The 24,729-nt window shown below is 41.5% G+C and overlaps 1 long non-coding RNA gene across 1 annotated transcript; it reads right to left on the reverse strand.

Annotated features, from left to right (window-relative positions):
* Nucleotides 1-9,260: 9,260 nt before the first annotated feature.
* Nucleotides 9,261-24,490, reverse strand: LOC142826783 (uncharacterized). The gene is made up of 4 exons (XR_012901020.1): nucleotides 24,361-24,490; nucleotides 21,336-21,385; nucleotides 12,752-12,906; nucleotides 9,261-10,272 (listed from the first exon to the last, which is right to left on the reverse strand). It is a non-coding gene; the product is annotated as an uncharacterized LOC142826783 (long non-coding RNA).
* Between the last annotated feature and the right edge of the window lie 239 nt (nucleotides 24,491-24,729).

A 24,729-nucleotide genomic window follows, 5' to 3' on the forward strand; every position in this document is an offset into this window, starting at 1 on the left:
CTGTAGGCTGCTGGCAGTGAGCTCCAGCAGGGCCAGAAGTCTAGATCCCAGCAGCTGGGCAGCCGAGTGTGCCCCAATGGGTCTGCCTTGTGGGGCAGGAGCTGGACGTGTTGCAGCGGGGCTGCTCAGCAAGGTGGGAGCCCAGCACACTACAAGCTGGGCTTCTCAACATGGCAGGAAAGGGGGGGCGGGGACTAGCAGGGCCGTGGGGTCTGTGGCTGGTTCAGCACTGTCAGGGGGCAACAGGAAGGAGGCCAGAAATGACCTGCCCTGGTCTGGCAAAATTCCTCATCCAGGACCGATCAGCTCCCGAGGGTGCCAGACCAACGATGTCCAACCTGTACCATGAATTTCTCACATGGTGCATCACTTTCAAGAGCGAAAATTAAAGTGGGTGATATTAGGTGTATAGGTGATAGGACATTTCTCCCGTATATATTTCTATACAGTTTAATTTAAGGGTCTACAATTATGAGAGTGCCTAGGGCCTACGAAGAGCTTAGCCCTGGCTTTAGGGCTACAAAGATCTTACCTACAGCTGCTGGAAGCAGCAGCTGGACTATCAGTGGTTCCCAAACTTTTCCACATCACACCCCCTTTTTGATTTTTGAGAAACCCGCATGCCCCCCTCTCCCAAAAAAATAGCAGCAAAACTTGGGGTGGGATTGATGGGGGTGTGTGTGGCTGGGTCACCTCGTGCCCCACCCCCCAGGAATTTCTTCATGCCTCCCAGTTTGGGAACCCATACATTAGATGTTCCCCCAGGGCTCAAGTGGGTAAGTGGTTGTGGGGGAAGACATGGCAGTTGATAATATCATGGCTCCATATCCTCTATGTAGATGGGTGAAGTACAGGCAGTCCCCGGGTTACGTACAAGACAGGGACTGTAGGTTTGTTCTTAAGTTGAATCTGTATGTAAGTCGGAACTGGCATCCAGATTCAGCCGCTGCTGAAACTGATCAGTTTCAACAGCGGCTGAATCTGGACGCCAGTTCTGACTTACATACAGATTCAACTTAAGAACCCCAGGCATCCCCAAGTCAGCTGCTGCTGAAACTGATCAGCGGCTGATTCCAGGAAGCCCGGGGCAGGGGCTTCCGGTAGTCAGCCACTGGTCAGTTTCAGCAGCGGCTGACTTGGGGATGCCTGGGGCAGAGCAGCTGGGGTGCTGCTGGGTTGGTCCAGTAGCCCCGAGGAGCGGTGCTACTGGAGCAACCCAGCAGCACCCCAGCTGCTCTGCCCCAGGCGTCCTGATTCAGCCGCTGCTGAATCTGACCAGCAGTGGCTGAATCAGGAGCCTGGGGCAGTACAGCTGGGGTGCTGCCCGGTTGGTCCAGTAGCGCCCAGAGCGGCGCTACGGGACCAACTGGCAGCGCCCCAGCTGCTGTTCCACAGGTGTCTGGAGCAAAGCCATGGAATACGGGGGCAGCAGGACAGCCCAGACGCGCAGTGGCTGTCCGCTGCCCGCGTGCTCTGCGGCTTTGCTCTGCTTTGCTCCCCCCCCCCTCCTCCTGGTCTGCAGACCAGGGAGATGGGGGGGGCAAAGCAGAGCCAAGCCGTGGAGCGCGCTGCCAGCTGCCAGCCCAGACGCGTCTGGGCTGTCAGCTGATCGCGCGCTCCTCGGCTTGGCTCTGCTTTGCCCCCCCCCCCCGTCCCCCTGGTCTGCAGACCAGGGGGAAGGGGGGGGCAAAGCAGAGCCAAGCCTCGGAGCGCGTGGGCAGCGGACAGCCCTGTCCGCTGCCCACGTGTTCTGCCGCTTTGTTTCCTCTCCCTGGTCTGCTGGAGACCAGGGAGAGGGAGGGCCCCGTTCGTAACTGCGGATCCGACATAAGTCGGATCCGCGTAACTCGGGGACTGCCTGTATATTGTAACCCAAACATGGATATGCAAATTACTACCCATAATGCAACTGGGAAGCTCCAATACAAATTACAAGAGTAGCCAGGAAGGGGTTAAACTAATAGCAAAAGGTGAGGGTAAAAGGCAAGATATGAGCATGCAGCATAAAACTGAAATGTTGAAAACAAAAGTAAACAAGGAACAATAGGACTCAAAGAGAAGAAATTATTTAATTGCCTGTATACCAATGCTAGGAGATTGGGTAATAAACAGGAGAAATTGAAATGGTTTATTTGTGAGCATAAATTCAATCTACTTGATATTAGTGAAACCTGGTGGGATGATTCACACCACTGGAATGTTAAAATCAATGGTTAGAACCTATTTAGGAAGGACTGCATGGGCAAAAGGGAAGGTGTCACATTATGTCAACAATATCATTACCTGCTTCTGAGATGCTGATAACTCAGAAGAAAGTAGTTCTGAATGCTTATGGGTCAAAGTCCTAACAGATAAAGCACTAGGTCAAGGTTCACAAACTTCATTGTACTGTGACACGCCCCCCCATCCCCCTTCTGACAACAAAATTACTACATGACCCAGGGGGTGGTAGGGAGAGAGAGCTAGAGCCTGCGCTCCAGTGCCCCAAGTTGGGGGGTGAAGGGGCCAGAGTTCAAGCCCTGCTTTCGTAGACGAGGCTTCAGACCTGGGTTCCAATAAGTCTAATAGTAGCGCTGGTGACCCCATTTTTATGGGGTCACAACCCACTTTGGTTTTCTGAATCTCAATCTGAGAACTGCTACACTAGATGGAATATTTGTTAACATCTGCCACAGATGACTGGATCGTGCTAAGGAACAGGAAGATGGACTCATTACACACCCATCTAAATTTAGGGGAAAAGCTGCATGATCAAGGAGGATTTCAATTTGAGTACAAATGATCATGACTTGATCGTGTTTGTAATATGCAAGTAGAATAAAATCCAAAACAATAATATACATACTTGGTGCTTTAATAGGGGCAATTTCACAAAACCAAAAAGAATTATGAGCCAGATCAGCTGGGAGTAAGAATTTCATCATAAAAATATGAATGATAGTTGGGAATAATCCAAAAACACCTTACTAAATGGCCCAAAAATCACAATCAGGGAAGAATGCTGTATGGGTTAAAAAAATTGGTCTTGTTTAGAAGGAAAGCAAAGGCAGCTGATTAACATTTAATATGTAATACATTGAAAAAAGGGTAAAATGATGGTAATGAATATAAATCAGGAATTTTAGAAAATTGATAAGGGAAGCCAAGGACACAAGGAGAGATCCATGGCCAGCAATGTTACAAACAATAACAATGAGATTTTTAAATATATATATATATATATATATATATATGTATTAGTAACAAAAATAATCCTGACAATGGTATTGGTCCATTACTAGATGGATGTGATAGAATAATATTGCAGAAAAGGCAAGTGTTTTCAATAAATATTTCTGTTTCACACTGGAGAAAAACCAGTTGATATAATCTTATCATATGGTGATAACAGCACTCTTTCTATTCCACTAGTATTTCTGGAGGATGTTAAACAGCAGTTACTAAAGTTAAACATATTTAAATCAGCAGGTCCAGATAGTTTGCAAGCAAGAGATTTAAAAGAGCTGGCTGAGGATCTTGCAGAACATTAATGTTGATTTTCAGTAAGTCTCAGAGCACAGGAGAATTTTCAAAAGCCTCAAAGAAAGCTAATGCTGTGCCAGTTTTTGAAAAGAGTAAACAAGAATGTGGGGTTCTGACCCTTTAAATGTTAAGTTGCTTTATACTCCTCTTTCCCTAAGGTTCTCCTTTTAGAATACATTCACAGACAGCTGTGTTTAAATCAGTTCCCTCTGTGTCTGTCTCATTCTCTGTATGGCCCAAGTATAACAAGGATGAACCAGCAAAAGCTGCAAGGAGTCCTGTGGCACCTTATAGACTAACAGAAATGTTGGAGCATAAGCTTTCGTGGGCAAAGACCCACTTCGTCAGGTGCATGCATCTGACGAAGTGAGTCTTTGCCCACGAAAGCTTATGCTCCAACGCTTCTGTTAGTCTATAAGGTGCCACAGGACTCCTCGCCGCTTTTGCAGATTCAGACTAACACGGCTACCCCTCTGATACTTGACAAGGATGAACCAGGTAATTATAGGCCTGTCAGTTTCACAATAATCCTAGGCAAGATAATGGAGCAGCTGATATGGGACACAATTAATATAGAACTAAATGACGGTAATGTAATTAATGCAAATCATCATAGGTTTATGGAAAATAGATCCTGTCAGACTAACTCAATATCCTTTGTTGATGAGACTACAAGTTTGGTTGATAAAGGTAAAAGTGTTGACATACTTTACTTAGATTTCTGTAAGATATTTGACTTTGTACTGCACAACATTTTCATTAAACCTAGGCTGATATAAAATTAACATGACACACATTAAACAGATTAAAAATGGGCTAACTGGGGCATCTCAAATTACAGCTATAAATGGAAAATCATTAAGCAGATCTGTTTCCAGTGGAGTATGGCTAATGTGGTTAGTCCTGTGTTGGAGTCATGCCACCACGGGACCTAACCACATCATCCATACATACCATCAAAGGATTGTTCACCTGCACAGCTACTAACATGATATGTGCCAGCAATGCCCCTCTGCCATGTACATTGGATAAACCAGACTGTCTCTATGCAACAGCATATAAATGGACACTGATCAGACATCTGAGACTGGTAACCTACAAAAAACAGTGGGAGAACATTTTAACCTCCCAGGACACTCAATTAGGATATGTCTACACTACCACCCTAGTTCGAACTAGCGGGGTAATGTAGGCAACCGGAGTTGCAAATGAAGCCCGGGATTTGAATTTCCCGGGCTTCATTTGCATAAGCCGGCCGGCGCCATTTTTAAATGCCGGCTTGTTCGAACTCCGTGCCGCGCGGCTACACGCGGCACGGGCTAGATAGTTCGAACTAGCAAGCCATTCCGCACTATCTGTACGCCTCGTTCCACTATCCACGAGGCGTACAGATAGTGCGGAATGGCTTGCTAGTTCGAAATATCTAGCCCGTGCCGCGTGTAGCCGCGCGGCACGGGGTTCGAACAAGCCGGCATTTAAAAATGGCGCCGGCTGGCTTATGCAAATGAAGCCTGGGAAATTCAAATCCCGGGCTTCATTTGCAAGTGCGGTATGCCTACATTACCACCCTAGTTCGAACTAGCGGGGTAGTGTAGACATACCCTTAGAGACTTAAAAGTTGCCAGCCTCAAACAAAAGACTTCAAAATCAAGCTGGAATTCCTATGCAAATTTGATGCCATCAGAATTAATCTGAATAGAGTTTTGAAATGGCTGGCTCATTACCATAAGTAATTTTCCCCTTTCGGTATTCTCACCTTCTCATCCATATTTACCCTGTTTAAATTAGTTCCAATGTAACACTGCTATCCCTGTGCCTCTTCTATCTGTTTCTTTGGCTTCTCATTCAGTCTCAGTCTTCCTCAGGCCCCACTTAGCTCCTTGTTCCAATTTCTTTGCCTAGACAGTCCCAATTCCCACCCCATGCCTATGCTCTTTCTCAGGTCTCTCCCCTCTCTTCTCTTTCCTCTCCTCCCCACCCTCACCCCCAACTCACTGTTTGGCTTTTCTCTCTCCCCACTCCAGTAAGAGTCTCCTCAGACTTCTGATTTCAGTCAATTCCTTCCCTTCCCCCAGTCTGGCTATTGTCCCCTTTGTATTTCAATCACGCACTTTCCTCCTCCTCATTGCCTGGGTGCAGCCAAGAGGGATATTGAGAGCACAGGATAGACAGGCACCTAACTCTCAAGTTCAGTGCCCAGGTCCATCAGGTCTGCTGCAGTTCGAGGAAGCAATTACAGTGAAAGTCTGGCATTGTACCTGTGGTCCTGGAGGAAGCACATTTGGTCTCTCTGGGGGAATAGTGACATGGTGCATTCACGGTCTGGTCAACACTAATAGTTATGCAGAGGTGGGGAGAGGCCCAGCTTCTCAGAGATATTGAGGAACCTAACCCCCAGTGAAATCAACTGGAGTTTGGCACCTAAACCTCTGGGCCACGTCTAGACTGGCATGTTTTTCGTTAAAAGCATTTTAAAAGCGGAAAAGTTTTCCGTTAAAAGCATTTTCGGAACAGAGCGTCTAGATTGGCATGGACTCTTTTCCGCAAAAGCACTTTTTGTGGATAAGCGTCCGTGCCAATCTAGACGCGCTTTTCCGCAAAAAAGCCCCGATCGCCATTTTCGCAATCAGGGCTTTTTTCCGGAAAACAAATCTGGGCTGTCTACACTGGCCCTTTTGCGCAAAAGGACTTTTGCCCGAACGGGAGCAGCATAGTATTTCCACAAGAACACTGACAATCTTACATGAGATCGTCAGTGCTTTTGCGGAAATTCAAGCGGCCAGTGTAGACAGCTGGCAAGTTTTTCCGGAAAAGTGGCTGATTTTCTGGAAAAACTTGCCAGTCTAGACACAGCCCTGAAGTATTGAGCCTTCATGCTTATGTCAATTTTGAAAAGGAGACTGAGGCTACGTCTACACTACAATGCTATTTCGGTATACTGGAGTATCCTAAAATAGCTATCCTGTGTCTTCACAGCAAGCCTGTTATTTCAGGCTTGCTATTCTGACGTCCCTGTAAACCTCATTCCACAAGGAGTAAGGGACGTTTTGGAATAGTGGGTTATTTTGAAATTTGGAACTGTGTAGACAGTGCTGAATTACAAAATAAGCTATTTCAAAATAAGATCAAAATAAGATACGCAATTTGTGTAGCTCCCCTACCAATTCCTAAGCAGGGGGTAATGAAAGTTCTCTATTCCTATGCAGCGAAGCTAAGTGGAGAAGAGCCTGAAGGTGCAAGGATCTGGAGCCTAAGTCCCCAGCCAAAGGGGGGAAACCCTGAAGCTCCTTGCAGACTTATGAAGTTTTTCATGTCATTGAACTATTTATGTGCACCCCAAAAGGGGTGGCCTTGAATATAAAACCCAGTCAAAAGGCTGAACCACTAAAAGGACAGCTCCCCACCCTGCACATGATGGATATATAGTGAGAAAAGGGAATGCCCAGGAGGAAGACGTGCTGGCTGCACCCCTCAGCAACACTGCTGGTGAATGTTCCCCTTTACGTAGTCACAACAAAAACCATATTGGAAATACCTTACTAAATCGACATGGTGCATTTAATCCATGTTTTAATTCAGAGGACTTCCAGATAAACAGAGCTTTTAGTATATATCACCTTGTCCACACAAAAGCTTCACATGGGTAAAAGCAATTGGGTCAGACTAAATGCTGAAATGATAAAATATAAATCACATTCTTAGAGGCACATATAATGAACTCATAAAATGCTCCTGTTATCACACAGATTTCCAAAAGATTCATTAATCGCTTTAGGACCTGCATTATCACCATATCTTAAGAGGGCTGTCCCTCACGGCCATCCTTATTAATTAATTTAATCAAGCAGGCTCCATTTTGTCTATGAAAACAAAAAATCCAAAAGTATAATCCAGCCTATTATCCTCTAAGACAGCTTCTGTACTGTTAATTCCAGAAAATTGAAGGGTTCCTTTTCTGTAGGACTCAAAAATGTTAGGTAAAATATGTATTTTATAGTTATAAGAATAATCTGAAAGGATGTTTCTATGCATCGCATTATTTAATAAAAAGCATTAGTATTTATACAATACTTTTTGCCTTCAAAATGCTACACAAATATTGTTGAGGCAATTATAGCTTTAATTCATAGCTCAGGTACAGACGGGCATTCTTACAGGGCATCTTAAGGGACACTAACAAAATTAGGCACAGTGTGTCCCGGTGATTAGGGAGAGATGCTTCTGCTCCATATTGCTGCAGAGCACAGGGGCAATTGTGCCCCATAGTGGATCAGCCCTGCTGGCTAGTACAGAGGAGGAACATGACAATGGTCTTGCCTTCCATCACACTCTTTAAAGTGGCTAGTGCCACTATGGATAGTAGCTTCCTATAGTCCTTGCACTGCCTGATGTGGTGATTGAATTACTATTGGGTAGGCCTCTGACTACTGCTACTGCAAGGGTCATACAAAGAAAAAGTGGCTGTGAGTCCTTTCCCCAGCTACGAACGCCTCATAAGATATATGGCATAAACCGTACCTCTTTTAGAACAATTGTTTCAGGCTATTTGCAGAGTAAAACACCTAGGCTACATACTCAGGGCGCATCTAGACTACGCCGAATGGTCGAAAGAGGATATGCAGATTCTCACTGAATTTGCATATTTTCTTCTGATTGCACTTTCGAAAGCGGAGCTTTTGAAAGTGAAAGTAATTAAAATCCGGCTTTTTCGGTGAACCTCCCCCTTCATTGAAAAGCCACTCTTCCTTAAAAAGGGAGGTTTACGTGGCTTTTCAACAAAGGGGAGGGGGCCGAAAAAGCCACATCTTAATTTCTTAATTACAGTCCTCTTTCGACCGTTCGGCATAGTCTAGATACGCTCTCAGTGAAACAGTCCCATTGATTTTCATGGATCTGACAAAGAAGGCTCCAGACTACGAAAGCCCAAATAAATGTGTTAGTCCTTAAGGTGCCACAGGACTCCCCATTATTTCTATGGATTTACTCATTAGACGATGTTCTGTTTTGTGAAAGTAAGGGAAATGGAATACAGTCAGAGTTACTACATACAGGGGATGATTCTCCTTCTACAGTGTTGTAAATTAGAAATAACACTACTGGAATCAATAGAGGTAGACAGTATTTAGACTAGACTAGAATCTGCCCAAGTTAGTGCTGATACTCAGAAGTCTAATGAGGTGGTTCTTAAAAGAATCTGACCTGCCAGAGAAGAAGCTTAAAAAAAAGTCTGAAATGTCATTATTAAAATAAATGCTGGATAATAAGACTGCATTAAGTCTTGAAATCTTTAGGAAACTTCTTAAAAGACTCCAGGGATTATTATTTTAACATATGGGCACTAGAACTCCATATGTTTGAATAAACAAATCAGTAGCATCAGAAATTTTAACAGAAATTATTCACTTCTTGCTAAAAGTTTTTGAAAATTTAATGAAATAGTTCATTTGCTCTTTTATTTGTTCCTTATTACCATTTAGATAAGCCCAAGACAGCCAGTGAACATAATGAAATTTGATGACTTTTTAAAATCCTTCCAGAGGTTTGACTGAAATGCAGAGTCTAATTAGCATAGTGCAAAGTATTTTTAACACAATTTTTGGTGTGAATTCATCATCTATGATATTGGAGTAGCAGAGAATGTAGTGACATGGAAAGTTGAGACAAGTATTGAAGACTAACTTTCAACAGAATTAAATGACTGAGGACATATTGGAGATGCAAACTTTTATTGGATCAACTTCTGTTGGTGAGAGAAGCTGTCGAGCTGCGCATATTGTACATACAAAATGACAAAGAAACTTGCTTCTCCCCAAACGTTAGCATTGTTGTCAACTCTTGTGCTTTTATCTCAGATCTCATGATATTTGAATATTTGGTGTTTTCTTAAAGCACCAGCTCCTGGAGTCATGTGATGTCCCAAATACCTTTTTATCTTTTGCCATTACTGTTGTGGAGAAAAATTTGAGAACATACCTCCTGAAGGCTCAAAACCAGCAAGCAAATAAAAAGTACAAACATGTATTATTTTTAAAAATCTTATTAAATACCATTCATTCTCATGATTTTGGGGGTGCTGTCCCATGATTTTTCAATGCTTGGAGTTAGCATAGGGGAGGACAAACTACAGCCTACAGGCCATGTCTGTCCCATCAGACATTTAATTTAACCCTCACACTCCACTGCTTCTTTCCGGCGCTCTGCCAGGAAGCAAGGTTAGGGACTTGCCCGACTCTGGCGCTCCTACTGGGGAGCAGGGTTGGAGGCTTGCAAACTCTTGTGCCCCAATCCACTTTCTAGCTGGAGCACCAATGGATGGTGGGAGCAGGGCAACATTGCTTAATCATGGTTTACTTTGAAGCTAAAATAGTTTGAATATATTTTGGTTATTGCCCCAGTGAAATGAAGAGGGACAGATGATTCAATAAAGCTAATTACAGATCATGAAGAAGTCAGGTAATTTTAGCTAACATGCAATTTGTGTTCAGATAGGGGCAACATTATCTGGTACAATCAAAAAAGCTAAATAAAGTTGTTTTCTAACAGTGATTGTTCAACAGAATTATTTTAATAGTGTTGATTTTGAAGTCATCTTGTGTTGTCTCTGTATGAACAAGAATTGTTAATTTTCTGAGCATTCATGGCTTGCCATACAATTTCCATACCCAGATGTGGCCCTCAGCACAAAGAGTGTGCCCATTCCTGTGTTAACAAGTCTTCAGTCCATACCCTAAAAAGTCTTCAGTCCATACCCTAAACAAAATACACACATGTATGAATAAAGACCCACAAAAACAATATATTGTTCATTGATGTCATTACCTACAATAGGCCAGTTAAAGGAGATCTACAAGTAGGATCAAAGACAAATCCATCAATTTGAGAACATAATGAATGCTCTACAACGAAAGAACAGCATTCAGTAAATAATTTGTCTTAATTTTTAAATGGTCTCCCCAAAGACACAGATCATCAGCTCTTTCTCCAGTACAACACACCAGTATAAACCGAGATTATAAGATTATGACCATTAGAAAAACTCACAGGAACATCAACCTATTTTGAGGAAGGTAAAACAATTCCCATTATTGTGATATATCATATAGTTTTGCAACATTTTTTATTTTCTTTTTTACACTCAAAACATGGACAAAATAAGGATAGTATCAGAGGGGTAGCCATTTTAGTCTGAATCTGCAAAAGCGATGAGGAGTCCTGTGGCACCTTATAGACTAACTGAAGTGTAGGAGCATAAGCTTTCGTAGGCAAAGACCCACTTCATCAGATGCACGTAGTGGAAATTTCCAGAGGCAGGAATAAATATTTATTCCTGCCTCTGGAAATTTCCACTACGTGCATCTGACGAAGTGGGTCTTTGCCCACGAAAGCTTATGCTCCTACACTTCAGTTAAAATAAGGATAGTTTCACATAGCTTTGCACACCTCTTAGTCCATGACTTGGTAACAATTCAGGGGCATGCACAAGAGGAACAAGCAGGTGCACAGGCCCTTCCAATAATCAGCAGGGACACAGAACATCTCCAGCCCCAGGGCTGTGGTGGGGACAGCAAGGGTATGCCTAGACTACATGCCTCTGCCGACAGAGGCATGTAAACTAGGCTACCCGCCATAGTCAAAGAAGCCGGGATTTAAATATCCCAGCTTCATTAAAATAAACATGGCTGCCGCGCTGTGCTGGCTCAGCTGATCATCGGCACAGTGCACGAGTTAAGATGCAGATCAGTCGACAGGGGAAGCCTTTGTCGACCGCTCCTGTAAACCTCATTTCACAAGGCATAAGGGAGCGGTCGACAAAGGCTTCCCCTGTCGACCGATCCGCATCTTGACTCGCGCGCTGTGCCGACGATCAGCTGAGCCGGCACAGCACTGCGGCCATGTCTATTTTAATGAAGCAGGGGATATTTAAATCCTGGCTTCTTGGACTATGGCAGGTAGCCTAGTTTACATGCTTCTGTCGGCAGAGGCATGTAGTCTAGACATACCCCAAGATCCTCCAGAAAGCTTGCTCTCCCTGCTGCAGTCGAAATCTGCAACTCTGCCCCCATCAAGTACTTGGGGATACATATATTCAACTAGCTCCATGACTCATGGATTTTCTTTGAAATGGTGAGCGTACTGCTGTTTGTTTCTACAGATAACATGTGAGCATATGTTGATATGGTTTAATGTCTGTAATATGTGTTTGTTTAGCATGCCCCTCCAAAAGCAGTTACATTTAAATTTCTGCACATAACCCTATACAGTCCTTTGTAGCATGTATACTATTCTCCACTGCCTCTACAAAACAAAACAAAAACATCTTATATGTGGGTTTTAGGTGTGCTGTACAGTGTGTTTTATTACATGAGAATTCAGCCATCTAATCTTGCCTTATAAAAAATTAAACGATCTGGGCCGGTTATATCCAGGTAAATCTAGAATAAGTTTATTGATTCTACTGAATTTCTTGCAGATTTCTATGGGCATAACTGGGCAGATTTGGCTGTTCATTTGTTTTATTGCATTCTTTTGGGATCTGTTATTCTAGTCAAAGAAAATACTTTGCCTCCATGAAAAAGTTGAATATTTTTTCTGAAATTTGTTGAATATGTATGGGACAATTTTGAAACAAATACAAACAACATTAATTTTGTCAGAAACTAAAAAATGCTATTTTTAATTTTGCTACTCTGCAACTTTTCTAAACATGGACATTTTTTGAAAAGCTACATTGGAAAAGGGAAAATCAGGAGGGGGTGGGGAGGAGGAAGCAAACCCTAAACACCAATCATTGTTTTGAATGCAGTGGTCAAAAAGTGGGGAGGGGGAAGGACAAGGAGGTGAAAGATAAAAATTTGAAATGAGGTTTCAGCTTTTTAAAAAGGCATATATTCAATTCAAAACCAAATGAAAATATGTTTAATTTTATTTTAAAATTTCACATAGAAACATAAAAAATACATAAAAATGTTTTTTGATACAGCCCAATTTTTGTGGGGAAAATTCTAGTTTAAAATTTTCAATAATCTTTATAAATAATAATTATTAATAAATCTCCATTCTTGAGTCCTTAAAAAGGGAATCTCATGGATATCTTGTTACCCACATTTCTCTACATTATGAAGTTCAAGTCCCGTCAATATTTATTTCTGTATGCTTATTCTCCACCAGTCTATTTGGTTTAAATCCTTTTTAGAAGATACAATTGTAGGAAATCATTCTCAACAATTACCTTGCATTGCAAAGATTCATTCAAATGTACTCTTCTGTGATTGTTTTGTTAGGGTTGTTTTTCTCCCGCAGTCCAATATTGCGTGGTTTGCTTTTTATTATCGATTATCTAACACTCCCTTCCTTTCCAAATCCATTTTCCCAATCTGTTTCAACCTGTGAGCAAGACATATTTATGATTAGTTTGGTTGTCAGTATCATTATTCATTGAGCTGCATGTGTTTCTTTTCAGACTTTGCATCCAATCTATCCAAACACTTCTGAACTCAAAATGAACACTGTGTACTAGTGAGTCTATTCATAAATACGTTTATATTCTGAATAGCGCCTGATTCAAATCCTTATTTGAAATACAGACTAAATGTCACTAGCACCTGAGATACTCTAAAAATATAAGCCTGGACAATTTACATCACTAAAAAATGTCAACAAGTTCACCTGGGCTATGACTAGACTGCAAGCCTCTTTCGAAAGAGGCTTTTTCGAAAGATACTTTCGAAAAAGCCTCTTTCAAAAGAGAGCGTCTAGACTGCACGCGGAACTTTCGAAAAAGCAAGCCGCTATTACAAAAGAAAGCAGCAAGTGAGTCTGGATGCTCTCTTTCTAAAAAGCCCTGTTTGCTTTCAAGAACGCCTTTTTTCGAAAGAGCACTTTCGAAAAAAGGCGTTCTTCCTCGTGGAATTATGTTTACCGCCGTCGAAAGAAAAGCCACGTTCTTTCAATTTAATTTCTGCAGTCTAGATGCAGGTGAAGTTTTTTCGAAAAAAGGCTACTTTTTTCGAAAAAAACCCTGAGTCTGGACACAGCCCTGGATCCTTTCATCCCTGTGAAATGCATTGTTTTAAACAATGGCCAGTGAGTCAGAAGTTCTGGAGGTTCCATTTAGGTAAGCAGTGAAAAGGTTGTATGTATTTATTTGAATTCACTGATTTGGAAACTGAACAGGAATACTCAGAGTGAATACAGGATCCTAGGAGATTTCCAGTTCTTACTGATACTAACTTTAGAAAGACCTTAAGAATAGACTCCTACATGGTGTGCCCATATTTCTTTCTATGGAAATCTGAAAGTTCAGAAGAACATGAGAACTGGGAGGAAAAAAGATTTGACTCAAGCTTTCCCACGTGGCAGGGGTGGCCAGACCCTGGCTCATGACCTACCTGTGGCTCTTTACATTGAAGTACAGGTGACAGAACCTCCCCTCCCCATCCTATTCTCCACCTAACAGACTGGGAGGAGAGGAAGCGAACTTGGGGCTTCGGTCCTGCAGCAGGATGCAGGCTCGAGGGCTTTCTATTAGAGGTAACTGGTGCCTACTGAATGGTGTGTGTGTGTGTGTGTGTGAGGGGGGTGATTTAAAGGATTTAAAGGCCCAGCAACTTGAGTCATGCCCCCTTTTACTTGAGCAGTTGACAGCCAGGTTGGTTAAGAGAGAATTATTGGAGGGTGACATCATTAAAGCCAATCAACATGGGGCCATGGAAAATAGACCCTGCCATCACTATCTTGATATTCTTTTAATCTCATAAAAAAATTGGTTGATAATGATAACTGTTATGAGGTGATCTATCTAGTCTTTCTGTAAAGAGTTGATGTGATATTATGCAACATTTTGATTAAAAAACTATAATGATGCAAAATTATTATGGCCCACATAAATGAATTAAAAACTGGTTAAATAGACTCAAAATGTAATTGTAAATGGAAAATCAACATCAAGCAGGCGTGTTTCTAGGAGTCAGCCCTTGGCCCTACACCAATTCACATCTTTATTAATGATGTGGAAGATAAGATAATATCGGCAATGGTAGGGGCTAGCCATTCTGCATAGGTATCTATAGTATTCAGGTGGGTTTGCACTTGGCAAGGCTACTCTGTGACCTTGCATGTTGATGGATGGGTGGGTGGGTGGGTGGATGGATGGATGGATGAGTGACATGCTTCATGAAAGTATAGACAACCTGTGCACTGGTATTAAAGTCACTCCTGCTGTTCCTTTCACACAGAAGAGGGTGGTATCTTCATTTGGAAGGAGAAGGACTCCTGGTTGGAAATGTTTTGATATATTTTTCAAGGCAATTTATTGAAAGCTTTGCCAACTTGTTCCTAACATTTATGTATCTATACTGATTACAAGGAAGGCTGTAAGGTCTACTGCAAAACACCTTCTGTACCAAAGGACTGGAAGGTAGTTATTGTAATGCCGTTTTTTAAAAAGGCTCTAGAGATGATCCTGGTAATTACAGGATGGTAAATCTACCATGCAAAATGGTTGAAATTATTATAAGAACAGAATTATCAGGCACACAGAGGAACACAGTATGTTGGGGGAATAGTCAATATGACTTTTGTAAAGGGGAATCATGCATCACCAATCTTCTAGACCAGTGGTCACCAACCAGTAGATCGGGATCTACTGGTAGATCTTGGAGCCTCTGACAGGTGATCCTCAGTGGTTTGGCTATCAAGTGCCAGCACATCATCTGCCCCGCCTCCCACTGCTGCTTATCTCCTGCCCTTTGCCTTGGAGCTGCTTCCCCTCCTCCCCCCAAAGCCTCCTGCTTGCTTGGCAGGGCAGGGAAGGGAAGGGAGAGGAGGGGGCACAGCAGGCCTTGGGATGGAGGCGAGGGGGGAGGGAGTTTTCTGGCTGCGTTTGGGAGTGGTGCAGTGTCAGGGCAGGGGTGAGCCTGCATTAATCCCACTGCACCACCACCCAGGAGCCACCTGCAGTAAGCAGTGTCCAGCAGGAGCCAGCTCTGAACCCCTTCCCCAGTCAAAAACCCCCTCCTGTACCCCCTGCTCCAGTCCTGAGCCTCCTGAACCCAAACTCCCCCCCAAAGCCTACAACCTGAACTCCCTCCTGCACCCCAACTCCCTGCTCCAGGCTCAGCTCCGAGCCCCTCTCACACTCCAAATCCCTAAGCCCAGGACCAGAGCCTGCACCCCAACTCTCTGCCCCTGCCTGGTGAGAGCGAGGGATGATGGGGGAGGGAGAAAGGGAGGGCAGAGTGAGCAGGGGCAGGGCCTCAGAGAAAGGGCACAAAGGAGGTGGGGCAAGGGTATTTGGGTTTGAGGTAGATCTTGGATTGCACTTCAATTCAAAAAGTGATCTTGTGGCTAAAAAAGTAGAGGACCCCTTTTCTAGACTTCTCAAGGGGAGGGGGTCAATAAGCATGTAGAAAAAGGGGATTCAATGGATAGAGTGTACTTAGATTTTCAGATTTTTAACAAGGTTCCTCACCAAAGGTTCTTAAGCAAATTAAACTGTAATGAGATAAGAGGAAAGTTCCTTCCATGGATTGATAATGGGTTAAAGAATAGGAAACAAAAAGTGTGAATAAATGGCCAGTTTTCAGAATTAAGAGAGGTAACGAGTGGTGTCCCCCAAAGATCCATACTGGGGCCAATCCTATTCAACATATTCAAAAATGATATGGAAAATGGCAAATAGTCAAGTAGCAAAGTTCACAAACAATACTATATTACTTGAGACAGTTAAGTCTAAAGCTGACTGCTAAGATTTACAAAGTTGAAATTGTGTAATTGAGCGAGAAAATGGCAGATGAAATGAAATGTTTATAATACCAATTATACGCACAAAATAAGGGATTTAATAGTCACTCAAGAAAGAAATCTTGGAATCATGATGGATAGTTTTCTGAAAATATTTTCTCAGTGTTCAGTGGCAGTCAAAAAAGCTAAGAGACTATTAGCAACCATTAGTAAAGAGATAAATACTACACAAAAAAATCATAATGCCACTAAAACTAAATCTGCAGTATGCCCACATCTTTAGTGCTATGAGCAGTTGTGGGCACTCCATCTAAAAAAAAGATGTAATAGAATTGGACAAAGTTCAAAGAAGGGCAACAAAAATTATTAGGGACTAAACTCCTTTCATGTGAAGATAGATCAAAAAGACTAGACTTGCTCAGTTTAGAAAATAGATAACTAATGTGGGTAATGGCAGATTTCTATAAAATCATAAATGATGTGGACAAAGTCAATAAAGGAAGTATTATTTACCTCCTCACATAGCACAGGAATTAGGAGGTCCCAAAGAAAATAATAGGCAATAGGTTTAAAACAAGCAAACAATAGGAAGTACTTCTTCATACAATATGCAGTCAACCTTCGGTACTTGTTTTTGGGGGATTCATAAAAGAATTCAATAAATTCATAGAGAGTAGGTTCATCAATGGCTACTATCCAGGACAATCAGGCTCTTTGTGTTACTAAATCTATGACTGCCAGAAGCTGGGACTGGATGATTGGGGATGGATCACTTAATAATCGCCCTTTTCTATTCATTCACTCTGAAAGATCTGGGATAGAAGACAGGACACTGAGCTAGATGAACCATTGTTCTGACCCAGTATGACCATTCTTATGTTCATTTAGGACTAGGAATCAGAACTCCTGGGCTCCATTCCTACCACTGTTTCTTCCTTCCTCTATGGTTTTTGGCAATTCAAATAATCACTCTGTGCCTCAGTATTCCCATGAGTAAAGTGGGAATAAAAAGAGCTATCTATCTCACAGGAGTTGCATATCACTTTATCAATATTTATAAAGCACTTCAATGTCCTTAGTTGCAAACTACTATCGAAATGCAAAGTATTATAATAAGTACTATTGAAATTATGGTACAGGCAGTCTCCGACTTATGCGGATCCGACTTATGTCGGATCCGCACTTACGAATGGGGCTTTTCTCGCCACAGAGCTCATGGGCGGCGGGTCACCACCCGTGTCCTCTGGGGCGAGAAAAGCTTCTCCTGGTCTCCCTGGTCTGCTGGGGGGGGGGGGTCCAGCAAAGCCGCTGGACCCCCCCAGCAGACCAGGGACACCCGAGCAAAGCCGCCCAGGTGGCGGGACTCCCGCTGCCTGGGCAGCTTTGCTCGTTTGCCCCGGAGCAAAGCCGCCCAGGCAGCAGGACTCCCGCAGCCTGGGCGGCTTTGCTCCTGTCCCCCTGGTCTGCTGGGGGGGTCCAGCAAAGCCACTGGACCCCCCCAGCACACCAGGGACACCCGAGCAAACAAGCAAAGCCGCCCAGGCAGTGGCTTTGCTCTGGTGTCCCTGGTCTGCTGGGGGGGTCCAGCGGCTTTGCTGGACCCCCCCAGCAGACCAGGGGGACAGGAGCAAAGCTGCAGAGCACGCCCGCAGCGGGACAGCCCAAGCACGCCTGGTCTGCAGGGAGATGGAGAGCAAAGCCTTGGAGCACGCCCGCAGCGGGACAGCCTGGGCGCGCTTGGGCTGTCCCGCTGCGGGCGTGCTCCGTGGCTTTGCTCCTGTCCCCCTGATCTGCTGGGGGGGGTGTGTGCAGCTAGTGCCCCCCCCCCCAAGCAGACTAGGCTTTTCTTGCCTACCCCTGGGGTAGAGCAGCTGGGGGCTGCTGGGTTGGTCCAGTAGCGCCGAGGAACCGCGCTACTGGAGCAACCCAGCAGCACCCCAGCTGCTCTGCCCCAGGCGTCCCCAAGTCAGCCGCTGCTGAAACTGACCAGCGCTGACTACAGGAAGCCCGAGGCAGAGTTGCTCTGCCCCAGGCTTCCTGGAATCAGCCGCTGATCAGTTTCAGCAGCAGCTGACTTGGGGACGCCTGGGTTTCTTAAGTTGAATCTGTATGTAAGTCAGAACTGGCATCCAGATTCAGCCGTGGTTGAAACTGATCAGTTTCAGCAGCGGCTGATGCCAGTTCCGACTTACATACAACTTAAGAACAAACCAACAGTTCCTATCTTGTACGTAACCCGGGGACTACCTGTACTTAATGATGTTTAATACATAAAGGCTTAATATTTCATTTACAGTTGTTAAACATGGTTAATGCTGCTAGTTTTGCAGAAGCGCTTCTTTTTAGTTAATGTACTGTATCACGTTACGTGATTTCTTTGTCATTCATTCCTCTAAGGCAAATATATGTTTATGTTAATTTTATAAGAGGATTTTTAATGGTTTCAGTCATCTAATTATATACTATGAAAGATGACTTCCTTTGATGCTATGAAGAAGTTATTACTATATCGATAAAAAAGTGTCATAAAAGCATATTAAAAAATTGCCCTTCCAGATGATACTGCGCTGGTAGTGGCCAATACCTGATGCTTCCTAAATACTAGTTTTCAGGGCTGTTCAAACTCTTCAGGATTCAATTCAATTATGCATCAGAAGCAAAACTGTGCTGTTCATTTGTCAGGAACTGTCAGCAGGTCAAAGTCTCTGATTTTTAAGGTAGATGCTTCTTGCCCAAAAGTACCTCTTTCAACCTAGCTGGTAGGACTTTCCTTATTTTATTTCTGGTGTCTTTAAGAAAATATTTGAGCTATAAACACACTTTACAAGGTTCTAAATTAACAGCCAGAAAAAAAAACCTGGATATCCATGTGGACAATTCATTGAAGTAAGCCCCCTACTGAATGGGCAGCTACAGTGCACGAAAGCAAGCAAAATGTTTAGATGAATGAAGAATGCTAAGCAGAATAATAGAACAACTATTTCATATTCTATTACGTAAATCAATGATTAATTCTCATTTTATTTATACCACACCATCCAAACTCAGGGTGCTATAAAGATTATTCATTTCCTCAGAAACCATGTCACTGATCTTCCTGGCCTGCAGAGGTTGGGAGTATGGTTTCAAGATGAGCTATGAAAGGAAAGGGTATGTGGAGTCCCTTGAAGTAACAGTGGGCACAGGGATCCCATTGATGACCATGTCCCTGCTTGTCCAAAAAGGTGAACACCAAGTCTCCTCAGCACTTTTCATCATGCCCCTTGCTAGTGTATTCCCTGTGTTCAACCCAGGCCCGCATAATGATGGAGTGGTGCCCTTTGCAGTTGACATGTTCACCTGTCCCTTATGGAGGGTAAATTATGAACCTGTGAAATCCACCAGGGGCTCTAGTGCAGTTTGGGAAGCGTATCCTCACAAAGCCAACAATTATTTCAAGCACATTACTTATATCTACCACTCGTGGTCAAACCATAGTCCTAGTCACATTCCAAACGTCCATGAACACAATCCCACAGCTGAACTCTCAACACCAAATAGATTAACTACAAACCTAGAGCAGTCTAGGGTAGCTAGTTTCCTAATGACTGTAGTGCCCTCCTGCAAAACATTTGTTAAGATAATACTATTACTGCTCTATCCTGACCTGTCATAATATGGCACAACATGTATATTAATTATGTTATGTTCTTCTCCAATTAGCACTAAGTGCTATTGCCAGGTCTTTAGATTATGTATTAATTATATAAATTACTTAAGATTCCCCAATTATCACTTTTGAGAGTTGAAGGTTGCTCTCCAAAGATCAGGCCCAATATTATTCAAGCTATTATATAACTGGGAATCCTGATGTGCACAGTTATAACACACATACTATAAGAATTTATTTATATTTATAAATATAGATTATTAATACATTAAGCACAATCACTATGTACAACTGCACATCCATATACTCATACCATCCCTTCTAGAAAAACCTGAAGTGTTAGTCACTATCTTCCTCATCACCATCACCTTCCCTATCCTCACCAGAGGCCATCAGGCACCTCCCAAGGACTGCAGCTCCTTCGCCTACTGCCCCTAGTTTGAGATGTCACTTTTATAATACATTATACTGCCACAGATACATTTGATGCATATTCAGTAAAGAATTTCCCCCTTTTTTCCTTATTCTTTATTGGTATTTCCTCACCTAACTAATGTTGGAGTGTCTTTTTCCTATAGGTTAATGTATTAGTGATCTAATCTTATTATGCCATAGGTCAATTTGTTGTTCATGGACCTTTTGTTGTTAGGTATCACATTTGTTATTTCTGTCTTAACCCATCATTTTGGGTCTTAACCAATTATTTTGGTTCTTTCCAAGATGTGGTGTATATGTTGTAGTTGTTCAGGATAGAGATACAGTAAATTCAGGATTCACTGGTGTGGCATCCTGACTGGTCTCCTGCTCCATCAGTGATGACAAACGTTCAGCTGCATGTGTTTTTGTATGCTCCCTCAGTATATCATGCCAGCTGTGCACAGGTAGCTAGCATAATAGATTTCACAAGAGCCCCCAAAGACCACAGACTCAGATAAGAGACGAAGACACCCGAGTTAAGTTTATTGTTGAACAAAGTACATTAATAGTTGTCTGTAGCCAGATGGCCTCCGAGACCCTATGTGTTTATACTTGTGACAATGGACAAGTTTCAGTCAATAGTATGGATTTCACTATTGTCCCCTAGGCCAGCCAAAGAGTTAAGTGAGATGCCCCAACATTTATAGATAGAAATGAATAATCTATGATACACACCTTACGTATCCCCTTACACAATAATGACGTTTGGTGCCTCCCTTTGTACTTTTCTCCAAAGCATTCACTACCCATTGTTATGCTTTCACTCTTGTTGTTTCAAACTTTTATATCATGTACTCAGCTAGGTGTCCCTGTACTGTCCTGATGGAATGTATTTACATATTTCATGTGCTTTTAGCAGTGCTAGCAGTTCTAGTGCCAAGAGACACTGACTTGCAGGCAAACATTTGCTTTTGACACAGCGTGTCATAGTATAACTCTTGCTTACTTTGGTTGAAGCACCAGGCCCATGCTTCAGGTTCTTTCTTTCTCCTTCACCTGTTAAGTTTAAAAGGATATGAACTTAGGAAATCCCCTATGTTAACCTTCTTTGGCACATAATATGCACCTTGGCACCTTATTCTTTAGCTTATCACCATCTATCTAAGCCCTGGTCTACTTATTTTGAGATAACAAGAAGAGTATCCACACTACCAGGCCCATTATTTTGAAATAAGGGGCTGGTTATTTCAAATAGTAACTCCTGATTTTCTTGGGGTACATCTACACAGCAACATCATTTCAGAATAACTGACTTTATTCCAAAATAACAAAGAGTGCAATTATACTACAAGTCATTATTTCGAAACAACGGCAAGATGGAGGACTTCTTACTCTAACTCCTGTAACCCTCATTTCACAAGGAATAAGGGAAGTGGAAGGAAGAGTGTTTTTCCTTCAACTTCCTGCTGTGTAGACAGCGCCAAATGCCTAATTAAGCTATTTCAACATAAGCTACGCAATTCACATAGCTCAAGTTGTGTAGCTTAATTCAACTTTTGTCCTGCAGTGTAGAAACACCCTCTGGGAATAAGCTTATTTTGAAATAGTTATTGTGGGACTATGAAATAGTTATTTTGAAATCATTTCCTAGTTTAGACATGCCCTAGGTGAAAGGTCAAGATATATATTAACTAACTTTACTTGCTGGGTGAAAGGTCCCAGACACATGTATGTTAATTTTGCTTTAGTTCAGCATACATGACATGGCCTGTAGGTCCATTGTGTTACAGCCAAACAACTTTAATATCAGCCTATTAGCCTATTATAATAAAACAAATAATCCAAACCATAAGGAAATAATAAATCCATAAGAAAAGATATATAGGCAACCAAGCAGGTTAGTCCTGTAGACCATAGTGCTCCTCTTATATCTTGTTTAGTATCAGACTTTTCATGACAAAAACAGAGAGACACTATGAATAAGAGAATAATAGAATAGAATACAAGTTTCATTCAGTTTTAATTATATAGCAGCTGTTTTTAATATCCTTGTATTAGCCTGGAATCAGTTTTCTAGGATATTTTAAACAGCTGCTACTCTTAATTACTATAATGTGTACCTTTCATTTTCTTGTTCAAAGACAGTTGTCAAAAACATAGTTTGATCTTTCAATATTTAAACAAGAAAATAAGATGAATATAAATTAAAATATTTACAATACATAAGAATAACATACTATATAAAAGTAAAAATAAAAACATATAATTTGCTGATATAATATAGCACATCATGTCAGTAGAAATAGTGCATACTATGACTGACATGTCATATTATAAAATGTCATTACATGTCAGTATTAAATAGTATTAAAATAAAACGTTGATTTTTCTCTAAATTAAATTTTTTATATTTTTTAGAAATAAATCAAATCAGCAAAACAAAGTTTCACTGAAAAGTGCATTGATTTCACAAAACGTTTCAGTTTTGCCAAAACCAAATTTTCTAATGGAGAATTATTTAATCAGAAATTGACTAGCTCTAATGAGTGCTAGCAACAAAGCTGAAATAACTCATCTTATACCTGAAAATAGGGAAATTTTCCTAAAAGAAAGATGATAAAGATGGGAAACTTTGACTAAGGAAAACAAGAAAGCTTCTGAAAGTCGTTTGAATAACAAGAAAAAAGTCTAATATAATGTTTTTCATTTGTTTTCATCAAAAATATATTTGCCAAATAGTATTCAATAACCTGTGGCTTGTCTACACTAGAGAGGCTGCCGCAGTTGATTTCTGGAGTTCAAATTAGTGGGTCTACTGAAGATACGTTAACACTGAGAGGGCACTCCCATCAGCACCACTATTCCTGCTCCTCACGAGGAGTAAGGGAAGTTGACGGACATGTGTGGTCCCCTCGACCTGCTGTGTGGATGGTGCCAAAATATGATTTAAGATACTTGGCTTCTGCTACATAATTAACATAGCTAGAGTTGCGTATCTTAAGTCAGCTTTCCCCTTTAGTGAGGCCAGGCTCTAGAGAGCTAGTTCAATACAAAATAATTGGGTGAATAAATAATTTGTTTAAAATTATGGCTTTTTAATAACATGCATCAAAAATGACCCTACCAAAAGTGTAGAAAAAAAGATTAAGGCCCTAATTCTGAAAATATATAAGCATGGATATGAAAACCCCCACTGCATTCAATTGGAATACTCTTAGGTATAAAGTTATGCACCTGTCACCTAACTCACACTTTATTAATATCCTCACTCCAGCTAAAACCAGAAGTTATTCATTAAATCAAAAACTACGTAATTTGCCACAATAATTCATGCAAACTGGGGAATTTGTTGTATTTATCCTTATAATTACTTCATTGTATTAAATGTATGCCATTCTTTTATATTTATATGCATCTCCCCACTTAAGTTTGATTCAAAGGGCAGTAAATTTAATGTCTGGCCTTTCCATAGACCTCAGTGAGCTTTGGCCCAAGCCCTACCGCAAATTTATCAAGCATGGAAATGTTACCTAAGTAATCTAGGTACCAGTAGGGAGAGAGACATGGTCCTATATTTAAAATTGTATACAGAATTCTATGATAAGATCAGTGTACAACATTCCTATAACTGTTCAATGTGAAATCTGTACATTTCAAAATTTTGCAGATTGTTTCAAAAGTGAAGACAAATTTTGTCATAATGTTTGGAACAAATTGACTGAATCCTGTTAGAGAAACAAACATTTTTAAATTATTTCTTTTTTAAATTTGGTCAGAGTGTATGATGTTTATTTTCATCCTCTTCTCTTCTTAATTCAAACAATTAAATTTGGGGATTTGATAAGATAATAATATAGGACCTATTGAGAGATAATATCAAATTATTATGAATAATAATGTCCTTATGAATTACTTTCCGTATTAAAAATTAAAAGATGAATAGTAATTATTGGTTATTCAAAAGGCATAGCTATCTGTCATGGAATCCAATAGAGAAAAAGCAAATACAACTTTTAATGAGGGCTACTTACTTCATTCTTCAGATGTAGAGGAAGGCTTTGTATACTCCTTAGAGAAAGTAAGAGAGATTACAAAAGTTTTCTTCAGATCTTAGCACATGACAAGAAGATGTAACAACTTCTCATTCACTTTGGAAAATTTTAAATGATAGGTTACAGTTAACGTTGTTACTGGAATGTTTCATGAGAATGTTCATCTCAATGTCATTGTTCAGCAAGTGTAAAGTACATGTACAAGGCTAATGGAATATTCACATGTTAACTCATAATATCCATACTTTTTAAGACCTACGATTTTAATAGTAATCTTACAATTATACATTTGAATAAGGTTTTTATATAATACTATATTAACCATAAATGGAAGATATGACATTCATT

This window comes from Pelodiscus sinensis, chromosome 2 (genome assembly GCF_049634645.1).
Source record: "Pelodiscus sinensis isolate JC-2024 chromosome 2, ASM4963464v1, whole genome shotgun sequence".
Taxonomy (NCBI): Eukaryota; Metazoa; Chordata; order Testudines; family Trionychidae; genus Pelodiscus; species Pelodiscus sinensis.